Here is a 24,929-nt window from a genome sequence, read left to right on the forward strand (position 1 = left end):
CAATTGACTTCCAATCTCTAGAATCTGGTATAAACCCAGAGGAGAGCAATGAACGCACTCATGTTCATATTCGCCCTATCATCAATCCTAAGCGCCGCCCTAACCGCATTAAACTTCTGACTCGCCCAAATAAACCCCGACTCAGAGAAACTCTCACCGTACGAATGTGGATTCGACCCACTTGGATCTGCTCGATTACCATTCTCAGTCCGATTCTTCCTCAGTAGCCATCCTGTTCGTCCTATTCGACCTAGAAATCGCCCTCCTACTCCCCCTGCCATGAGCCGTCCAACTCCAATCCCCCCTAATGACCCTCACCTGAACTGTAGTGATCCTCCTTCTCCTAACACTCGGACTGGCCTACGAGTGAATTCAAGGGGGCCTAGAATGAGCAGAATAACAGAAAGTTAGTCTAACCAAAAAGATAGCTGGTTTCGACCCAGCAGATTACAGCCAACCCTGTAACTTTCTTATGTCGCCCCTACATTTAAGCTTCTACTCAGCCTTCATTTTCAGCGGACTAGGACTAGCCTTCCACCGAACCCACCTAGTATCCGCCCTACTATGCCTTGAAAGCATAATATTATCGATATTCGTAGGCCTATCAATATGATCCATCGAAAACCAAGTCTCCTCATTCACCATGGTACCAATTCTCATGCTAACCTTCTCAGCGTGTGAGGCGGGCACAGGCCTGGCCATCCTAGTAGCCTCCACCCGCACACATGGCTCCGACCATCTACACAACCTAAACCTCCTGCAATGCTAAAAATCATCCTACCCACAATCATACTTCTTCCAACAGCCCTGCTGTCTCCACCAAAATTTCTATGGACTAACACCACCTTATACAGCCTCCTAATCGCTGCCCTAAGCCTACAGTGATTAATCCCAACCTACTACCCCTACAAATTTTTATCCAACTGAACAGGAATTGACCAAATCTCATCCCCCCTCCTAGTACTATCCTGCTGACTACTCCCACTCATAATCATAGCAAGCCAAAACCACCTGCAACAAGAACCCCTACAACGCAAACGAATCTTTATCTCAACCTTAGTCGCAGTCCAGCCATTCATCCTACTAGCCTTTTCCACCACAGAACTAGCACTATTTTACATCTCATTTGAAGCAACCCTCATTCCCACCCTAATCTTAATCACCCGATGGGGGAACCAACCAGAACGCCTAAGCGCTGGCATCTACCTGCTATTCTACACGCTAGTAAGCTCTCTACCCCTGCTAATCACAATCATACACCTATACGTGAAAATTGGCACCCTGCACCTGCCAACCCTACAACTAACCCACCCAACCCTATCCACCTCATGGACAGGAATACTATCAGGTCTAGCACTGCTCATAGCATTCATAGTAAAAGCCCCACTATACGGCCTACACCTCTGACTGCCAAAAGCCCACGTAGAAGCACCCATCGCAGGCTCAATACTCCTCGCCGCCCTACTACTAAAGCTAGGAGGATACGGAATTATACGAGTCACTCTATTTATGGGCCCACTGTCCAACCTCCTGCACTACCCCTTCCTAACCCTGGCCCTATGAGGCGCCCTAATGACTAGCTCAATCTGCCTACGACAGACAGACCTAAAATCACTAATCGCTTATTCATCCGTTAGCCACATAGGCCTAGTTATCGCCGCAGGAATAATCCAAACCCACTGATCATTCTCAGGGGCAATGATCCTAATAATTTCCCATGGACTAACTTCCTCCATACTATTCTGCCTAGCCAACACAAACTATGAACGTACGCACAGCCGAATTCTACTACTCACACGAGGCCTACAACCTCTCCTACCACTCATAGCTACCTGATGATTGCTGGCCAATCTAACAAACATAGCCTTACCCCCAACAACAAACCTCATAGCAGAGCTAACCATTATAATCACCTTATTCAACTGATCTGCCTTCACGATCATCCTAACAGGAATCGCAACCCTACTAACCGCCTCCTACACCTTATTCATACTACTAATGACCCAACGAGGCTCATTCCCCTCCCACATCACATCTATGCAAAACTCAACCACGCGAGAACACCTGCTCATAACACTCCACATTATCCCAATATTCCTCCTAATCCTCAAACCCGAACTGATCTCCGGAATCCCCTCATGCAAGTATAGTTTAAACCAAACATTAGACTGTGATTCTAAGAATAGAAGTTCAAACCTTCTTACCTGCCGAGGGGAGGGTTTAACCAACAAGAGCTGCTAACTCTTACATCTGAGCCTAAAACCTCAGCCCCCTTACTTTTAAAGGATAACAGCAATCCACTGGTCTTAGGAACCACCCATCTTGGTGCAAATCCAAGTAAAAGGAGTGAACCCCACACTACTAATCAACTCCCTCACACTACTCACGCTGACAATCCTCCTAACCCCAATCATCCTGCCATTTCTATTTAAAAACTTTAAAAACACCCCACAAGCCACCACCCGCGCTGTTAAAACCGCATTCCTAATTAGCCTAGCCCCTACAACCGCATTCATCTACTCGGGAGTAGAATCTGTCACCTGCCACTGGGAGTGAAAATTCATTATAAACTTTAAAATCCCCCTGAGCCTAAAAATAGACCAATACTCAATAACATTTCTTCCAATCGCCCTATTTGTAACATGATCAATCCTACAATTCGCCATATGATACATGGCCTCAGAGCCATACGTAACAAAATTTTTCACCTACCTACTGACATTCCTAGTCGCCATACTCCTCCTAACAACCGCAAACAACATATTCCTCCTATTCGTAGGCTGGGAAGGAGTACGAATCATGTCCTTCCTTCTCATCGGCTGATGACAAGGCCGAGCAGATGCCAACACCGCCGCCCTACAAGCCGTAATCTACAACCGAATCGGAGACATCGGACTGACCCTGAGCATAGCATGACTAGCTTCAACATTCAACACCTGAGAGATCCAACAAGCCGTACACCCCCACCAAACCCCAATCCTCCCCCTCATAGGATTAATCCTCGCAGCCGCAGGAAAATCCGCCCAATTTGGACTCCACCCATGACTGCCCGCAGCAATAGAAGGCCCCACCCCAGTATCAGCCCTACTGCACTCCAGTACCATAGTAGTAGCCGGAATCTTCCTGCTCATCCGCATGCACCCCCTGCTAGCCACCAACCAGACAGCCCTAACTGCCTGCCTATGCCTAGGTGCTCTATCAACCCTATTCGCTGCCACATGCGCCCTAACCCAAAATGACATCAAAAAAATCATTGCTTTCTCAACATCCAGCCAACTAGGACTAATAATAGTCACTATCGGACTAAACCTCCCACAACTAGCCTTCCTACACATCTCAACCCATGCCTTCTTTAAAGCCATACTATTCCTATGCTCAGGGTCTATCATCCACAACCTAAACGGAGAACAAGATATCCGAAAGATAGGAGGCCTACAGAAAATACTCCCAGTCACTACTTCCTGCCTAACCATCGGAAACCTGGCGCTGATAGGAACCCCATTCCTAGCCGGATTCTACTCAAAAGACCTCATCATCGAAAGCTTAAACACATCATACCTAAATACTTGAGCCCTACTCCTAACCCTTATAGCCACAGCATTCACCGCAACCTACAGCATCCGCATAACCATCCTAGTCCAAGCTGGACAAACCCGAATCCCCCCAATAGTATCAATAAACGAAAACAACCCACTAATCACCGCCCCCCTAACCCGACTCGCCCTAGGCAGCATTACAGCAGGAATAATCATTACCTCTTTCATCACACCAACCAAAACCCCCCCAATAACCATACCCCTTATCACCAAAACTGCTGCCATCCTCATAACAATCCTAGGAATCATCCTAGCCCTAGAACTATCGAACATAACACACACCCTCACTCACCCCAAACCAAACCCCCTCATAAACTTCTCCTCTGCATTAGGGTACTTCAACCCCCTAGTACACCGATTCTTCTCCAAAAACCTACTAGAAAAGGGACAAAACATTGCCCTACACTTGATCGACCTCTCCTGACTCAAAAAAATAGGGCCAGAGGGCCTTGCTGAACTACAAGTAGCCGCAAGCAAAGCCGCAACCTCAATACACACAGGGCTAATTAAGGCCTACCTAGGATCCTTCGCCCTCTCCATCCTGGTAATAATCCTAATAACACACAGACTCACTAATGGCCCCTAACATCCGCAAATCCCATCCCCTACTAAAAATAATCAACAACTCCCTAATCGACCTACCCGCCCCCTCCAACATCTCTGCCTGATGAAACTTCGGCTCCCTTCTAGCCATCTGCTTAGCCACACAAATCCTAACAGGCCTGCTACTAGCCATACACTACACCGCAGACACTTCACTCGCCTTCTCCTCAGTAGCTCACACATGCCGAGACGTCCAGTACGGATGGCTCATCCGCAACCTCCACGCCAACGGTGCTTCGCTCTTCTTTATCTGCATCTACTTACACATCGGACGAGGCCTCTACTACGGCTCCTACCTATACAAAGAAACCTGAAACACAGGAGTAATCCTCCTACTCACCCTAATAGCAACTGCCTTCGTAGGGTATGTCCTACCATGAGGACAAATGTCATTCTGAGGGGCCACCGTAATCACCAACCTATTCTCAGCCATCCCGTACATTGGGCAAACTCTAGTAGAATGAGCCTGAGGAGGATTCTCAGTAGACAATCCAACCTTAACCCGATTCTTCGCCATCCACTTCCTACTGCCCTTCCTAATTGCAGGAATCACCCTAGTCCACCTAACCTTCCTACACGAATCAGGCTCAAATAACCCACTAGGAATCGTATCAGACTGCGACAAAATCCCATTCCACCCATACTTCTCCATTAAAGACAGCTTAGGGCTTACCCTAATAATCACCCCTCTAATAGCACTAGCCCTATTTTCACCGAACCTCCTGGTTCTTGGAATCCTAGTTGGGAGTGGTTGGCCACATGAGATGTACAGGATTTTGACCTGTGATTTAGTCTTGACAAGGCTATGTAATTGGTTTACTAACGTCTCATAAGAAAGAAGCATGAGCGGTTAATGCAGTTGGCTTCAAACCCATCCCCAGTGGTGCAAGTGCACTCTCTGAACTCACTGAAGTGCATCCCCAGTGGTGCCAGTGCACTCTCTGCACTCACTGCACTGCATCCCCAGTGGTGCCAGTGCACTCTCTGGACTCACGGCACTGCATCCCCAGTGGTGCCAGTGCACTCTCTGGACTCACTGCACTGCATCACCAGTGGTGCCAGTGCACTCTCTGGACTCACTGCAGTGCATCCCCAGTGGTGCCAGTGCACTCTCTGGACTCACTGCACTGCATCCCCAGTGGTGCCAGTGCACTCTCTGGACTCACTGCAGTGCATCCCCAGTGGTGCCAGTGCACTCTCTGCACTCACTGCACTGCATCCACAGTGGTGCCAGTGCGCTCTCTGGAGTCACAGCACTGCATCCCCAGTGGTGCCAGTGCAATCTCTGGACTCACTGCACTGCATCCCCAGTGGTGCCAGTGCACTCTCTGGACTCACTGAAGTGCATCACCAGTGGTGCCATTGCACTCTCTGCACTCACTGCACTGCATCCCAGGTGGTGCCAGTGCACTCACTGGACTGACTGCACTGCATCCCCAGTGGTGCCAGTGCGCTCTCCGGAGTCACAGCACTGAATCCCCAGTGGTGCCAGTGCACTCACTGGACACACTGTACTGCAACACAGGTGGTGCCAGTGCACTCTCTGCACTCACTGCACAGCATCCCCAGTGGTGCCAGTGCATTCACTGGACTCACTGGACTGCAGCACCAGTGGTGCCAGTGCACTCTCTGGACTCAATGCACTGCATCCCCTGTGGTGCCAGTGCACTCTCTGGACTCACTGCACTGCATCCCCAATGGTGCCAGTGTACTCTCTGGACTCACTGAAGTGCATCCCCAGTTGTGCCAGAGCACTCTCTGGACTCACTGCACTGCATCCCCAGTTGTGCCAGTGCACTCTCTGGACTCACTGCACTGCATCCGCAGTGGTGTCAGTGCACTCTCTGTACTCACTGAAGTGCATCCCCAGTGGTGCCAGTGCACTCTCTGGACTCACTGCACTGCATCCCCAGTGGTGCCAGTGCACTCTCTGGACTCACTGCACTGCATCCCCAGTGGTGCCAGTGCAATCTCTGGACTCACTGTAGTGCATCCCCAGTGGTGCCAGTGCACTCTCTGGACTCACTGCACTGCATCCCCAGTGGTGCCAGTGCACTCTCTGGACTCACTGTACTGCATCCCCAGTGGTGCCAGTGCACTCTCTGGACTCACAGCAGTGCATCCCCAGTGGTGCCAGTGCACTCTCTGGACTCACTGCACTGCATCCCCAGTAGTGCCAATGCACTCTCTGGACTCACTGCAGTGCATCCCCAGTGGTGCCAGTGAAGTCTCTGGACTCACTGCACTGCATCCCCAGTGGTGCCAGTGCACTCTCTGGACTCACTGCACTGCATCCCCAGTGGTGCCAGTGAAGTCTCTGGACTCACTGCACTGCATCCCCAGTGGTGCCAGTGCACTCTCTGGACTCACTGCACTGCATCCCCAGTGGTGCCAGTGCACTCTCTGGACTCACTGCACTGCATCCCCAGTGGTGCCAGTGCACTGTCTCGAGTCACTGCACTACATCCCCAGTGGTGCCAGTGCACTCACTGGACTCACTGTACTGCATCCCCAGTGGTGCCACTGCACTCTCTGGACTCACTGCACTGCTTCCCCAGTGGTGCCAGTGCACTCTCTGGACTCACTGCACTGCAGGCCCAGTGGTACCAGTGCACTCACTGGACTCACTGTACTGCATCACCAGTGGTGCCAGTGCACTCTCTGGACTCACTGCACTGCATCCCCAGTGGTTCCAGTGCATTCACTGGACTCACTGTACTGCATCTCCAGTGGTGCCAGTGCACTCTCTGGACTCACTGCACTGCATCCCCAGTGGTGCCAGTGAGCTCTCTGGACTCACTGCACTGCATCCCCAGTGGTGCCAGTGTACTCACAGGATTCACTGCACTGCATCCCCAGTGGTGCTAGTGCACTCTCTGGACTCACTGCAGTGCATCCCCAGTGGTGCCAGTGCACTCTCTGGACTCACTGAAGTGCATTCTCAGTGGTGCCAGTGCACTCTCTGGGCTCACTGAAGTGCATCCCCAGTGGTGCCAGTACACTCACTGGACTCACTGCACTGCATCCCCAGTGGTGCCAGTGCACTCTCTGGACTCACTGCACTGCATCCCCAGTGGTGCCAGTGCACTCTCTGGACTCACTGTAGTGCATCCCCAGTGGTGCCAGTGCACTCTCTGGACTCACTGCAGTGCATCCCCAGTGGTGCCAGTGTACTCTCTGCACTCACTTCACTGCATCCCCAGTGGTGCCAGTGCACTCTCTGGACTCACGGCACTGCATCCCCAGTGGTGCCAGTGAAGTCTTTGGACTCACTGCACTGCATCCCCAGTGGTGCCAGTGCACTCTCTGGAGTCACTGAAGTGCATCCCCAGTGGTGCCAGTGCACTCTCTGGACTCACTGCACTGCATGTCCAGTGGTGCCAGTGCACTCTGTGGACTCACTGTACTGCATCCCCACTGGTGCCAGTGCACTCTCTGGACTCACTGTACTGCATCCCCAGTGGTGACAGTGCACTCTCTGGACTAACTGCAGTGCATCCCCAGTGGTGCCAGTGCACTCTCTGGACTCACTGCAGTGCATCCCCAGTGGTGCCAGTGCACTCTCTGGTCTCACTGCACTGAAGCCCCAGTGGTGCCAGTGCACTCTCTGGAGTCACTGAAGTGCATCCCCAGTGGTGCCAGTGCACTCTCTGGACTCACTGCACTGCATCCCCAGTGGTGTCAGTGCACTCTCTGGACTCACTGTACTGCACCCCCAGTGGTGCCAGTGCACTCACTGGACTGACTGCACTGCATACCCAGTGGTGCCAGTGCGCTCTCTGGAGTCACAGCACTGCATCCCCAGTGGTGCCAGTGCACTCACTGGACTCACTGCACTGCATCACAGGTGGTGCCAGTGCACTCTCTGGACTCACTGAACTGCATCCCCAGTGGTGCCAGTGTACTCTCTGCAGTCACTGCGCTGCATCCCCAGTGGTGCCAGTGCACTCACTGGACTCACTGGACTGCATCCCCAGTGGTGCCACTGCACTCTCTGGACTCACTGCACTGCATCCCCAGTGGTGCCAGAGCACTCTCTGGACTCACTGCACTGCATCCCCAGTGGTGCCAGTGCACTCTCTGGACTCACTGCAGTGCATCCCCAGTGGTGCCAGTGCACTCTCTGGTCTCACTGCACTGAAGCCTCAGTGGTGCCAGTGCACTCTCTGGACTCACTGCAGTGCATCCCCAGTGGTGCCAGTGCACTCTCTGGAGTCACTGCACTGCATCCCCAGTGGTGCCAGTGCACTCTCTGGACTCACTGTAGTGCATTCTCAGTGGTGCCAGTGCACTCTCTGGACTCACTGCAGTGCATCCCCAGTGGTGCCAGTGCACTCTCTGGACTCACTGTACTGCATCACCAGTGGTGCCAGTGCACTCTCTGGACTCACTGCAGTGCATCCCCAGTGGTGCCAGTGCACTCTCTGGACTCACTGCACTGCAGCCCCGGTGGTGCCAGTGCAATCTCTGGACTCACTGCACTGCATCCCCAGTGGTGCCAGTGCACTCTCTGGACTCACTGCACTGCATCCCCAGTTTTGCCAGTGAAGTCTTTGGACTCACTGCACTGCATCCCCAGTGGTGCCAGTGCACTCTCTGGAGTCACTGAAGTGCATCCCCAGTGGTGCCAGTGCACTCTCTGGACTCACTGCACTGCATGCCCAGTGGTGCGAGTGCACTCTCTGGACTCACTGCACTGCATCCGCTCATGATCGGAGGATTCGGCAACTGATTAGTCCCCCTCATAATCAGTGCCCCCGACATAGCATTCCCGCGAATAAACAACATAAGCTTTTGACTCCTCCCCCCATCATTCCTCCTCCTACTAGCCTCATCCACTGTAGAAGCTGGCGCCGGCACAGGCTGAACTGTCTACCCTCCCCTAGCAGGTAACCTTGCCCACGCCGGAGCTTCAGTAGACCTGGCTATCTTCTCACTCCACTTAGCCGGTATCTCCTCCATCCTTGGGGCCATCAACTTTATCACCACAGCCATCAACATAAAACCCCCCGCACTCTCACAATACCAAACCCCACTATTTGTCTGATCCGTACTAATTACCGCCATCCTACTCCTTCTATCACTCCCCGTACTCGCCGCCGGTATTACAATATTACTAACTGATCGAAACCTAAACACCACATTCTTCGACCCCGCTGGAGGAGGAGACCCAATCCTGTACCAACACCTATTCTGATTCTTCGGACACCCAGAAGTCTATATTCTGATCCTACCGGGGTTTGGAATCATCTCACACGTAGTCACGTACTACTCAGGCAAAAAGGAGCCCTTTGGCTACATGGGAATAGTCTGAGCCATACTATCCATCGGCTTCCTAGGATTCATCGTCTGAGCTCACCACATGTTTACAGTAGGAATAGACGTTGATACCCGAGCCTACTTTACATCAGCCACTATAATCATTGCCATCCCTACCGGAATCAAAGTATTTAGCTGACTAGCCACCCTGCACGGAGGAACAATCAAATGAGACCCCCCCAATACTATGAGCTCTAGGATTTATCTTCCTATTTACCATCGGAGGATTAACAGGAATCGTTCTTGCAAACTCTTCCCTAGACATCGCCCTGCACGACACGTACTACGTAGTTGCCCACTTCCACTACGTCCTATCCATAGGCGCCGTCTTTGCCATTCTAGCAGGATTTACTCACTGATTCCCACTACTCACTGGGTTTACCCTACACCAAACATGAGCAAAAGCCCACTTCGGGGTAATATTTACAGGAGTAAACCTAACGTTCTTCCCCCAGCACTTCCTAGGCCTAGCAGGAATACCCCAACGATACTCGGACTATCCCGACGCCTACACACTATGAAACACCATTTCCTCCATCGGCTCCCTAATCTCAATAGTAGCCGTAATCATACTAATATTCATCATCTGAGAAGCCTTTTCGGCCAAACGAAAAGTCCTACAACCAGAACTAACTACCACAAACGTTGAATGAATCCACGGCTGCCCTCCCCCATACCATACTTTCGAGGAACCGGCCTTCGTCCAAGTACAAGAAAGGAAGGAATCGAACCCTCACATGCTGGTTTCAAGCCAACTGCATTAACCGCTCATGCTTCTTTCTTATGAGACGTTAGTAAACCAATTACATAGCCTTGTCAAGACTAAATCACAGGTAAAAATCCTGTACATCTCATGTGGCCAACCACTCCCAACTAGGATTCCAAGACGCCTCATCACCCATCATAGAAGAACTCGTTGAATTCCACGACCACGCCCTAATCGTTGCCCTAGCTATCTGCAGCCTAGTTCTCTACCTTTTAGCCCACATACTAACAGAAAAACTCTCGTCCAATGCTGTAGACGCCCAAGAAGTAGAGCTGATCTGGACAATCCTACCTGCTATCGTCCTGGTACTCCTCGCCCTCCCATCCCTACAAATCCTCTACATAATGGACAAAATCGATGAACCAGACCTCACCCTAAAAGCCATCGGCCACCAATGATACTGAAGCTACGAATACACAGACTTCAAAGACCTATCATTCGACTCCTACATAGTGCCCACCCCAGACTTACCCAACGGCCACTTCCGACTGCTAGAAGTTGACCACCGCGTAGTTATCCCAATAGAATCCCCCATCCGCGTGATCATTACTGCAGGAGACGTACTCCACTCCTGAGCAGTCCCAACGCTCGGAGTTAAAACAGACGCAATCCCAGGCCGACTAAACCAAACTTCATTCATTACCACCCGGCCTGGGATTTTTTACGGACAATGCTCAGAAATTTGCGGGGCTAATCACAGCTACATACCCATTGTAGTAGAATCAACCCCACTCCCACATTTCGAGGCCTGGTCCCTTCTATCATCATCCTAATCATTAAGAAGCTATGCAACAGCACTAGCCTTTTAAGCTAGCCAAAGAGGGACTTCCCCCTCCTTAATGATATGCCACAGCTTAACCCCGCACCATGATTTTCAATCATAATTATAACCTGATTAACCCTAGCACTCCTCATCCAACCAAAACTACTAGCCTTCACCACAACCAACCCCCCATCAAATAAGACCTCCCTCACTACCAAACCCACACCATGATCCTGACCATGAACCTAAGCTTCTTTGACCAATTTTCCAGCCCCAATCTATTCGGCATCCCCTTAATCCTACTATCCCTACTCTTCCCAGCCCTACTATTCCCGTCCCCAAACAACCGATGAATCAACAACCGCCTTTCTACTATCCAAACATGACTCCTTCACCTAATCACAAAACAACTAATAGTCCCACTCAACAAAAATGGCCACAAATGAGCCATAATATTTACATCCCTAATAATCATACTTCTTACAATCAACCTTCTAGGCCTCCTTCCATATACATTCACCCCAACCACCCAACTATCTATGAACATAGCCCTAGCCTTCCCACTATGGCTCGCCACACTACTAACAGGCCTACGAAACCAACCATCAGCCTCTTTAGCCCACCTATTACCCGAAGGTACCCCTACACCCCTAATCCCCGCACTAATCCTGATCGAAACAACCAGCCTACTAATCCGCCCCCTAGCCCTCGGAGTCCGCCTTACAGCCAACCTTACAGCAGGACACTTACTCATCCAACTCATCTCTACAGCCTCCATTGCATTAATACCCACCCTTCCTGCAGTATCCATCCTAACAATAATCATCCTACTACTCCTAACCATCCTAGAAGTAGCAGTAGCCATAATCCAGGCCTACGTCTTCGTGCTCCTTCTAAGCCTATACTTACAAGAAAACATCTAATGGCACACCAAGCACACTCATACCACATAGTTGACCCAAGCCCTTGACCAATCTTCGGGGCAGCCGCCGCCCTACTCACAACCTCAGGATTAATCATGTGATTCCACTACAACTCATCCATACTACTAACCCTAGGCCTCATCTCAATACTCCTAGTAATACTCCAATGATGACGAGACATTGTACGAGAAAGCACCTTCCAAGGCCATCACACTCCCACAGTCCAAAAAGGCCTACGATACGGCATAATCCTTTTCATCACATCCGAAGCATTCTTCTTCTTAGGGTTCTTCTGAGCGTTCTTCCACTCGAGCCTGGCCCCAACCCCAGAACTAGGAGGCCAATGACCCCCAACAGGAATTAAACCACTCAACCCGATAGAAGTCCCCCTACTAAACACAGCCATCCTACTAGCCTCAGGCGTTACCGTAACGTGAGCCCATCACAGCATCACAGAAGGAAACCGAAAACACGCCATCCACGCCCTAACCCTAACGATCCTCCTGGGATTCTACTTCACAGCCCTACAAGCAATAGAATACCACGAAGCCCCATTCTCAATCGCCGATAGCGTCTACGGATCTACCTTCTTCGTTGCCACTGGATTCCACGGACTCCACGTAATCATCGGATCCTCCTTCCTGACCGTCTGCCTCTTCCGACTGATCAAGTTCCACTTTACATCAGACCACCACTTCGGATTCGAGGCAGCAGCCTGATACTGACACTTCGTAGACGTCATCTGACTATTCCTCTACATAACCATCTACTGATGAGGATCTTGCTCTTCTAGTATATTAATTACAATTGACTTCCAATCTCTAGAATCTGGTATAAACCCAGAGGAGAGCAATGAACGCACTCATGTTCATATTCGCCCTATCATCAATCCTAAGCGCCGCCCTAACCGCATTAAACTTCTGACTCGCCCAAATAAACCCCGACTCAGAGAAACTCTCACCGTACGAATGTGGATTCGACCCACTTGGATCTGCTCGATTACCATTCTCAGTCCGATTCTTCCTCAGTAGCCATCCTGTTCCTCCTATTCGACCTAGAAATCGCCCTCCTACTCCCCCTGCCATGAGCCGTCCAACTCCAATCCCCCCTAATGACCCTCACCTGAACTGTAGTGATCCTCCTTCTCCTAACACTCGGACTGGCCTACGAGTGAATTCAAGGGGGCCTAGAATGAGCAGAATAACAGAAAGTTAGTCTAACCAAAAAGATAGCTGGTTTCGACCCAGCAGATTACAGCCAACCCTGTAACTTTCTTATGTCGCCCCTACATTTAAGCTTCTACTCAGCCTTCATTTTCAGCGGACTAGGACTAGCCTTCCACCGAACCCACCTAGTATCCGCCCTACTATGCCTTGAAAGCATAATATTATCGATATTCGTAGGCCTATCAATATGATCCATCGAAAACCAAGTCTCCTCATTCACCATGGTACCAATTCTCATGCTAACCTTCTCAGCGTGAGGCGGGCACAGGCCTGGCCATCCTAGTAGCCTCCACCCGCACACATGGCTCCGACCATCTACACAACCTAAACCTCCTGCAATGCTAAAAATCATCCTACCCACAATCATACTTCTTCCAACAGCCCTGCTGTCTCCACCAAAATTTCTATGGACTAACACCACCTTATACAGCCTCCTAATCGCTGCCCTAAGCCTACAGTGATTAATCCCAACCTACTACCCCTACAAATTTTTATCCAACTGAACAGGAATTGACCAAATCTCATCCCCCCTCCTAGTACTATCCTGCTGACTACTCCCACTCATAATCATAGCAAGCCAAAACCACCTGCAACAAGAACCCCTACAACGCAAACGAATCTTTATCTCAACCTTAGTCGCAGTCCAGCCATTCATCCTACTAGCCTTTTCCACCACAGAACTAGCACTATTTTACATCTCATTTGAAGCAACCCTCATTCCCACCCTAATCTTAATCACCCGATGGGGGAACCAACCAGAACGCCTAAGCGCTGGCATCTACCTGCTATTCTACACGCCAGTAAGCTCTCTACCCCTGCTAATCACAATCATACACCTATACGTGAAAATTGGCACCCTGCACCTGCCAACCCTACAACTAACCCACCCAACCCTATCCACCTCATGGACAGGAATACTATCAGGTCTAGCACTGCTCATAGCATTCATAGTAAAAGCCCCACTATACGGCCTACACCTCTGACTGCCAAAAGCCCACGTAGAAGCACCCATCGCAGGCTCAATACTCCTCGCCGCCCTACTACTAAAGCTAGGAGGATACGGAATTATACGAGTCACTCTATTTATGGGCCCACTGTCCAACCTCCTGCACTACCCCTTCCTAACCCTGGCCCTATGAGGCGCCCTAATGACTAGCTCAATCTGCCTACGACAGACAGACCTAAAATCACTAATCGCTTATTCATCCGTTAGCCACATAGGCCTAGTTATCGCCGCAGGAATAATCCAAACCCACTGATCATTCTCAGGGGCAATGATCCTAATAATTTCCCATGGACTAACTTCCTCCATACTATTCTGCCTAGCCAACACAAACTATGAACGTACGCACAGCCGAATTCTACTACTCACACGAGGCCTACAACCTCTCCTACCACTCATAGCTACCTGATGATTGCTGGCCAATCTAACAAACATAGCCTTACCCCCAACAACAAACCTCATAGCAGAGCTAACCATTATAATCACCTTATTCAACTGATCTGCCTTCACGATCATCCTAACAGGAATCGCAACCCTACTAACCGCCTCCTACACCTTATTCATACTACTAATGACCCAACGAGGCTCATTCCCCTCCCACATCACATCTATGCAAAACTCAACCACGCGAGAACACCTGCTCATAACACTCCACATTATCCCAATATTCCTCCTAATCCTCAAACCCGAACTGATCTCCGGAATCCCCTCATGCAAGTATAGTTTAAACCAAACATTAGACTGTGATTCTAAGAATAGAAGTTCAAACCTTCTTACCTGCCGAGGGGAGGGTTTAACCAACAAGAGCTGCTAACTCTTACATCTGAGCCTAAAACCTCAGCCCCCTTACTTTTAAAGGATAACAGCAATCCACTGGTCTTAGGAACCACCCATCTTGGTGCAAATCCAAGTAAAAGTAGTGAACCCCACACTACTAATCAACTCCCTCACACTACTCACGCTGACAATCCTCCTAACCCCAATCATCCTGCCATTTCTATTTAAAAACTTTAAAAACACCCCACAAGCCACCACCCGCGCTGTTAAAACCGCATTCCTAATTAGCCTAGCCCCTACAACCGCATTCATCTACTCGGGAGTAGAATCTGTCACCTGCCACTGGGAGTGAAAATTCATTATAAACTTTAAAATCCCCCTGAGCCTAAAAATAGACCAATACTCAATAACATTTCTTCCAATCGCCCTATTTGTAACATGATCAATCCTACAATTCGCCATATGATACATGGCCTCAGAGCCATACGTAACAAAATTTTTCACCTACCTACTGACATTCCTAGTCGCCATACTCCTCCTAACAACCGCAAACAACATATTCCTCCTATTCGTAGGCTGGGAAGGAGTACGAATCATGTCCTTCCTTCTCATCGGCTGATGACAAGGCCGAGCAGATGCCAACACCGCCGCCCTACAAGCCGTAATCTACAACCGAATCGGAGACGTCGGACTGACCCTGAGCATAGCATGACTAGCTTCAACATTCAACACCTGAGAGATCCAACAAGCCGTACACCCCCACCAAACCCCAATCCTCCCCCTCATAGGATTAATCCTCGCAGCCGCAGGAAAATCCGCCCAATTTGGACTCCACCCATGACTGCCCGCAGCAATAGAAGGCCCCACCCCAGTATCAGCCCTACTGCACTCCAGTACCATAGTAGTAGCCGGAATCTTCCTGCTCATCCGCATGCACCCCCTGCTAGCCACCAACCAGACAGCCCTAACTGCCTGCCTATGCCTAGGTGCTCTATCAACCCTATTCGCTGCCACATGCGCCCTAACCCAAAATGACATCAAAAAAATCATTGCTTTCTCAACATCCAGCCAACTAGGACTAATAATAGTCACTATCGGACTAAACCTCCCACAACTAGCCTTCCTACACATCTCAACCCATGCCTTCTTTAAAGCCATACTATTCCTATGCTCAGGGTCTATCATCCACAACCTAAATGGAGAACAAGATATCCGAAAGATAGGAGGCCTACAGAAAATACTCCCAGTCACTACTTCCTGCCTAACCATCGGAAACCTGGCGCTGATAGGAACCCCATTCCTAGCCGGATTCTACTCAAAAGACCTCATCATCGAAAGCTTAAACACATCATACCTAAATACTTGAGCCCTACTCCTAACCCTTATAGCCACAGCATTCACCGCAACCTACAGCATCCGCATAACCATCCTAGTCCAAGCTGGACAAACCCGAATCCCCCCAATAGTATCAATAAACGAAAACAACCCACTAATCACCGCCCCCCTAACCCGACTCGCCCTAGGCAGCATTACAGCAGGAATAATCATTACCTCTTTCATCACACCAACCAAAACCCCCCCAATAACCATACCCCTTATCACCAAAACTGCTGCCATCCTCATAACAATCCTAGGAATCATCCTAGCCCTAGAACTATCGAACATAACACACACCCTCACTCACCCCAAACCAAACCCCCTCATAAACTTCTCCTCTGCATTAGGGTACTTCAACCCCCTAGTACACCGATTCTTCTCCAAAAACCTACTAGAAAAGGGACAAAACATTGCCCTACACTTGATCGACCTCTCCTGACTCAAAAAAATAGGGCCAGAGGGCCTTGCTGAACTACAAGTAGCCGCAAGCAAAGCCGCAACCTCAATACACACAGGGCTAATTAAGGCCTACCTAGGATCCTTCGCCCTCTCCATCCTGGTAATAATCCTAATAACACACAGACTCACTAATGGCCCCTAACATCCGCAAATCCCATCCCCTACTAAAAATAATCAACAACTCCCTAATCGACCTACCCGCCCCCTCCAACATCTCTGCCTGATGAAACTTCGGCTCCCTTCTAGCCATCTGCTTAGCCACACAAATCCTAACAGGCCTGCTACTAGCCATACACTACACCGCAGACACTTCACTCGCCTTCTCCTCAGTAGCTCACACATGCCGAGACGTCCAGTACGGATGGCTCATCCGCAACCTCCACGCCAACGGTGCTTCGCTCTTCTTTATCTGCATCTACTTACACATCGGACGAGGCCTCTACTACGGCTCCTACCTATACAAAGAAACCTGAAACACAGGAGTAATCCTCCTACTCACCCTAATAGCAACTGCCTTCGTAGGGTATGTCCTACCATGAGGACAAATGTCATTCTGAGGGGCCACCGTAATCACCAACCTATTCTCAGCCATCCCGTACATTGGGCAAACTCTAGTAGAATGAGCCTGAGGAGGATTCTCAGTAGACAATCCAACCTTAACCCGATTCTTCGCCATCCACTTCCTACTGCCCTTCCTAATTGCAGGAATCACCCTAGTCCACCTAACCTTCCTACACGAATCAGGCTCAAATAACCCACTAGGAATCGTATCAGACTGCGACAAAATCCCATTCCACCCATACTTCTCCATTAAAGACAGCTTAGGGCTTACCCTAATAATCACCCCTCTAATAGCACTAGCCCTATTTTCACCGAACCTCCTGGTTCTTGGAATCCTAGTTGGGAGTGGTTGGCCACATGAGATGTACAGGATTTTTACCTGTGATTTAGTCTTGACAAGGCTATGTAATTGGTTTACTAACGTCTCATAAGAAAGAAGCATGAGCGGTTAATGCAGTTGGCTTGAAACCCATCCCCAGTGGTGCAAGTGCACTCTCTGAACTCACTGAAGTGCATTCCCAGTGGTGCCAGTGCACTCTCTGGACTCACTGCACTGAATCCCCAGTGGTGCCAGTGCAATCTCTGGACTCACTGCAGAGCATCCCCAGTGGTGCCAGTGCACTCTGTGGACTCACTGTAGTGCATCCCCAGTGGTGCCAGTGCACTCTCTGGACTCACTGCAGTGCATCCCCAGTGGTGTCAGTGCAATCTCTGGACTCACTGCAGTGCATCCCCAGTGGTGCCAGTGCACTCTCTGGACTCACTGCAGTGCATTCCCAGTGGTGCCAGTGCACTCTCTGGACTCACTGCAGTGCATCCCCAGTGGTGCCAGTGCACTCTCTGGACTCACTGCAGTGCATCCCCAGTGGTGCCAGTGCACTCTCTGGACTCACTGCACTGCATCCCCAGTGGTGCCAGTGCACTCTCTGGAGTCACAGCACTGCATCCCCAGTGGTGCCAGTGCACTCTCTGGACTCACTGCACTGCATCCCCAGTGGTGCCACTGCACTCTCTGGACTCACTGCACTGCATCCCCAGTGGTGCCAGTGCACTCTCTGGACTCACTGCAGTGCATCCCCACTGCTGCCAGTGCACTCTCTGGACTCACAGCAGTGCATCCCCAGTGGTGCCAGTGCACTCTCTGGACTCACTGCACTGCATCCCCAGTGGTGCCAATGCACTCTCTGGACTCACTGCACTGCATCCCCAGTGGTGCCAGTGCACTCTCTGGACTCACTGCACTGCATCCCAAGTGGTGCCAGTGCACTCTCTGGACTCACTGCACTGCATCCCCAGTGGTGCCAGTGCAATCTCTGGACTCACTGCACTGCATCCCCAGTGGTGCCAGTGCACTCTCTGGACTCACTGCAGTGCATCCCCAGTGGTGCCAGTGCACTCTCTGCACTCACTGCACTGCATCCACAGTGGTGCCAGTGCGCTCTCTGGAGTCACAGCACTGCATCCCCAGTGGTGCCAGTGCAATCTCTGGACTCACTGCACTGCATCCCCAGTGGTGCCAGTGCACTCTCTGGACTCACTGAAGTGCATCACCAGTGGTGCCATTGCACTCTCTGCACTCACTGCACTGCATCCCAGGTGGTGCCAGTGCACTCACTGGACTGACTGCACTGCATTCCCAGTGGTGCCAGTGCGCTCTCCGGAGTCACAGCACTGAATCCCCAGTGGTGCCAGTGCACTCACTGGACACACTGTACTGCAACACAGGTGGTGCCAGTGCACTCTCTGCACTCACTGCACAGCATCCCCAGTGGTGCCAGTGCATTCACTGGACTCACTGGACTGCAGCACCAGTGGTGCCAGTGCACTCTCTGGACTCAATGCACTGCATCCCCTGTGGTGCCAGTGCACTCTCTGGACTCACTGCACTGCATCCCCAATGGTGCCAGTGTACTCTCTGGACTCACTGAAGTGCATCCCCAGTTGTGCCAGAGCACTCTCTGGACTCACTGCACTGCATCCCCAGTTGTGCCAGTGCACTCTCTGGACTCACTGCACTGCATCCGCAGTGGTGTCAGTGCACTCTCTGTACTCACTGAAGTGCATCCCCAGTGGTGCCAGTGCACTCTCTGGACTCACTGCACTGCATCCCCAGTGGTGCCAGTGCACTCTCTGGACTCACTGCACTGCATCCCCAGTGGTGCCAGTGCAATCTCTGGACTCACTGTAGTGCATCCCCAGTGGTGCCAGTGCACTCTCTGGACTCACTGCACTGCATCCCCAGTGGTGCCAGTGCACTCTCTGGACTCACTGTACTGCATCCCCAGTGGTGCCAGTGCACTCTCTGGACTCACAGCAGTGCATCCCCAGTGGTGCCAGTGCACTCTCTGGACTCACTGCACTGCATCCCCAGTAGTGCCAATGCACTCTCTGGACTCACTGCACTGCATCCCCAGTGGTGCCAGTGAAGTCTCTGGACTCACTGCACTGCATCCCCAGTGGTGCCAGTGCACTCTCTGGACTCACTGCACTGCATCCCCAGTGGTGCCAGTGAAGTCTCTGGACTCACTGCACTGCATCCCCACTGCTGCCAGTGCACTCTCTGGACTCACTGCACTGCATCCCCAGTGGTGCCAGTGCACTCTCTGGACTCACTGCACTGCATCCCCAGTGGTGCCAGTGCACTGTCTCGAGTCACTGCACTACATCCCCAGTGGTGCCAGTGCACTCACTGGACTCACTGTACTGCATCCCCAGTGGTGCCACTGCACTCTCTGGACTCACTGCACTGCTTCCCCAGTGGTGCCATTGCACTCTCTGGACTCACTGCACTGCAGGCCCAGTGGTACCAGTGCACTCACTGGACTCACTGTACTGCATCACCAGTGGTGCCAGTGCACTCTCTGGACTCACTGCACTGCATCCCCAGTGGTTCCAGTGCATTCACTGGACTCACTGTACTGCATCTCCAGTGGTGCCAGTGCACTCTCTGGACTCACTGCACTGCATCCCCAGTGGTGCCAGTGAGCTCTCTGGACTCACTGCACTGCATCCCCAGTGGTGCCAGTGTACTCACAGGATTCACTGCACTGCATCCCCAGTGGTGCTAGTGCACTCTCTGGACTCACTGCAGTGCATCCCCAGTGGTGCCAGTGCACTCTCTGGACTCACTGAAGTGCATTCTCAGTGGTGCCAGTGCACTCTCTGGGCTCACTGAAGTGCATCCCCAGTGGTGCCAGTACACTCACTGGACTCACTGCACTGCATCCCCAGTGGTGCCAGTGCACTCTCTGGACTCACTGTAGTGCATCCCCAGTGGTGCCAGTGCACTCTCTGGACTCACTGCAGTGCATCCCCAGTGGTGCCAGTGTACTCTCTGCACTCACTTCACTGCATCCCCAGTGGTGCCAGTGCACTCTCTGGACTCACGGCACTGCATCCCCAGTGGTGCCAGTGAAGTCTTTGGACTCACTGCACTGCATCCCCAGTGGTGCCAGTGCACTCTCTGGAGTCACTGAAGTGCATCCCCAGTGGTGCCAGTGCACTCTCTGGACTCACTGCACTGCATGTCCAGTGGTGCCAGTGCACTCTCTGGACTCACTGTACTGCATCCCCACTGGTGCCAGTGCACTCTCTGGACTCACTGTACTGCATCCCCAGTGGTGACAGTGCACTCTCTGGACTAACTGCAGTGCATCCCCAGTGGTGCCAGTGCACTCTCTGGACTCACTGCAGTGCATCCCCAGTGGTGCCAGTGCACTCTCTGGTCTCACTGCACTGAAGCCCCAGTGGTGCCAGTGCACTCTCTGGAGTCACTGAAGTGCATCCCCAGTGGTGCCAGTGCACTCTCTGGACTCACTGCACTGCATCCCCAGTGGTGTCAGTGCACTCTCTGGACTCACTGTACTGCACCCCCAGTGGTGCCAGTGCACTCACTGGACTGACTGCACTGCATACCCAGTGGTGCCAGTGCGCTCTCTGGAGTCACAGCACTGCATCCCCAGTGGTGCCAGTGCACTCACTGGACTCACTGCACTGCATCACAGGTGGTGCCAGTGCACTCTCTGGACTCACTGAACTGCATCCCCAGTGGTGCCAGTGTACTCTCTGCAGTCACTGCGCTGCATCCCCAGTGGTGCCAGTGCACTCACTGGACTCACTGGACTGCATCCCCAGTGGTGCCACTGCACTCTCTGGACTCACTGCACTGCATCCCCAGTGGTGCCAGAGCACTCTCTGGACTCACTGCACTGCATCCCCAGTGGTGCCAGTGCACTCTCTGGACTCACTGCAGTGCATCCCCAGTGGTGCCAGTGCACTCTCTGGTCTCACTGCACTGAAGCCTCAGTGGTGCCAGTGCACTCTCTGGACTCACTGCAGTGCATCCCCAGTGGTGCCAGTGCACTCTCTGGAGTCACTGCACTGCATCCCCAGTGGTGCCAGTGCACTCTCTGGACTCACTGTAGTGCATTCTCAGTGGTGCCAGTGCACTCTCTGGACTCACTGCAGTGCATCCCCAGTGGTGCCAGTGCACTCTCTGGACTCACTGTACTGCATCACCAGTGGTGCCAGTGCACTCTCTGGACTCACTGCAGTGCATCCCCAGTGGTGCCAGTGCACTCTCTGGACTCACTGCACTGCAGCCCCGGTGGTGCCAGTGCAATCTCTGGACTCACTGCACTGCATCCCCAGTGGTGCCAGTGCACTCTCTGGACTCACTGCACTGCATCCCCAGTTTTGCCAGTGAAGTCTTTGGACTCACTGCACTGCATCCCCAGTGGTGCCAGTGCACTCTCTGGAGTCACTGAAGTGCATCCCCAGTGGTGCCAGTGCACTCTCTGGACTCACTGCACTGCATGCCCAGTGGTGCGAGTGCACTCTCTGGACTCACTGCACTGCATCCGCTCATGATCGGAGGATTCGGCAACTGATTAGTCCCCCTCATAATCAGTGCCCCCGACATAGCATTCCCGCGAATAAACAACATAAGCTTTTGACTCCTCCCCCCATCATTCCTCCTCCTACTAGCCTCATCCACTGTAGAAGCTGGCGCCGGCACAGGCTGAACTGTCTACCCTCCCCTAGCAGGTAACCTTGCCCACGCCGGAGCTTCAGTAGACCTGGCTATCTTCTCACTCCACTTAGCCGGTATCTCCTCCATCCTTGGGGCCATCAACTTTATCACCACAGCCATCAACATAAAACCCCCCGCACTCTCACAATACCAAACCCCACTATTTGTCTGATCCGTACTAATTACCGCCATCCTACTCCTTCTATCACTCCCCGTACTCGCCGCCGGTATTACAATATTACTAACTGATCGAAACCTAAACACCACATTCTTCGACCCCGCTGGAGGAGGAGACCCAATCCTGTACCAACACCTATTCTGATTCTTCGGACACCCAGAAGTCTATATTCTGATCCTACCGGGGTTTGGAATCATCTCACACGTAGTCACGTACTACTCAGGCAAAAAGGAGCCCTTTGGCTACATGGGAATAGTCTGAGCCATACTATCCATCGGCTTCCTAGGATTCATCGTCTGAGCTCACCACATGTTTACAGTAGGAATAGACGTTGATACCCGAGCCTACTTTACATCAGCCACTATAATCATTGCCATCCCTACCGGAATCAAAGTATTTAGCTGACTAGCCACCCTGCACGGAGGAACAATCAAATGAGACCCCCCCAATACTATGAGCTCTAGGATTTATCTTCCTATTTACCATCGGAGGATTAACAGGAATCGTTCTTGCAAACTCTTCCCTAGACATCGCCCTGCACGACACGTACTACGTAGTTGCCCACTTCCACTACGTCCTATCCATAGGCGCCGTCTTTGCCATTCTAGCAGGATTTACTCACTGATTCCCACTACTCACTGGGTTTACCCTACACCAAACATGAGCAAAAGCCCACTTCGGGGTAATATTTACAGGAGTAAACCTAACGTTCTTCCCCCAGCACTTCCTAGGCCTAGCAGGAATACCCCAACGATACTCGGACTATCCCGACGCCTACACACTATGAAACACCATTTCCTCCATCGGCTCCCTAATCTCAATAGTAGCCGTAATCATACTAATATTCATCATCTGAGAAGCCTTTTCGGCCAAACGAAAAGTCCTACAACCAGAACTAACTACCACAAACGTTGAATGAATCCACGGCTGCCCTCCCCCATACCATACTTTCGAGGAACCGGCCTTCGTCCAAGTACAAGAAAGGAAGGAATCGAACCCTCACATGCTGGTTTCAAGCCAACTGCATTAACCGCTCATGCTTCTTTCTTATGAGACGTTAGTAAACCAATTACATAGCCTTGTCAAGACTAAATCACAGGTAAAAATCCTGTACATCTCATGTGGCCAACCACTCCCAACTAGGATTCCAAGACGCCTCATCACCCATCATAGAAGAACTCGTTGAATTCCACGACCACGCCCTAATCGTTGCCCTAGCTATCTGCAGCCTAGTTCTCTACCTTTTAGCCCACATACTAACAGAAAAACTCTCGTCCAATGCTGTAGACGCCCAAGAAGTAGAGCTGATCTGGACAATCCTACCTGCTATCGTCCTGGTACTCCTCGCCCTCCCATCCCTACAAATCCTCTACATAATGGACAAAATCGATGAACCAGACCTCACCCTAAAAGCCATCGGCCACCAATGATACTGAAGCTACGAATACACAGACTTCAAAGACCTATCATTCGACTCCTACATAGTGCCCACCCCAGACTTACCCAACGGCCACTTCCGACTGCTAGAAGTTGACCACCGCGTAGTTATCCCAATAGAATCCCCCATCCGCGTGATCATTACTGCAGGAGACGTACTCCACTCCTGAGCAGTCCCAACGCTCGGAGTTAAAACAGACGCAATCCCAGGCCGACTAAACCAAACTTCATTCATTACCACCCGGCCTGGGATTTTTTACGGACAATGCTCAGAAATTTGCGGGGCTAATCACAGCTACATACCCATTGTAGTAGAATCAACCCCACTCCCACATTTCGAGGCCTGGTCCCTTCTATCATCATCCTAATCATTAAGAAGCTATGCAACAGCACTAGCCTTTTAAGCTAGCCAAAGAGGGACTTCCCCCTCCTTAATGATATGCCACAGCTTAACCCCGCACCATGATTTTCAATCATAATTATAACCTGATTAACCCTAGCACTCCTCATCCAACCAAAACTACTAGCCTTCACCACAACCAACCCCCCATCAAATAAGACCTCCCTCACTACCAAACCCACACCATGATCCTGACCATGAACCTAAGCTTCTTTGACCAATTTTCCAGCCCCAATCTATTTGGCATCCCCTTAATCCTACTATCCCTACTCTTCCCAGCCCTACTATTCCCGTCCCCAAACAACCGATGAATCAACAACCGCCTTTCTACTATCCAAACATGACTCCTTCACCTAATCACAAAACAACTAATAGTCCCACTCAACAAAAATGGCCACAAATGAGCCATAATATTTACATCCCTAATAATCATACTTCTTACAATCAACCTTCTAGGCCTCCTTCCATATACATTCACCCCAACCACCCAACTATCTATGAACATAGCC

The 24,929-nt window shown here is 51.2% G+C and overlaps 1 long non-coding RNA gene across 7 annotated transcripts in view; it reads right to left on the bottom strand.

Annotated features, from left to right (window-relative positions):
* The window catches only part of LOC308200502, a 208,134-nt gene that overhangs the window by 177,151 nt on the left and 6,054 nt on the right, over positions 1–24,929 (bottom strand). For 2 of the 7 annotated variants that reach the window (XR_013955631.1, XR_013955637.1), the window contains exon 1: positions 11,224–17,690. This is a non-coding gene — a long non-coding RNA (uncharacterized lncRNA). Of the gene's footprint in view, positions 1–11,223; positions 17,691–24,929 lie in introns of those variants that run through there. The other 5 variants (XR_013955632.1, XR_013955633.1, XR_013955634.1 and 2 more) reach the window with 5 other exon arrangements.

The sequence above is a fragment of the Anser brachyrhynchus genome, assembly GCF_964034855.1.
Source record: "Anser brachyrhynchus genome assembly, chromosome: 10".
NCBI classification, from domain to species: Eukaryota; Metazoa; Chordata; class Aves; order Anseriformes; family Anatidae; genus Anser; species Anser brachyrhynchus.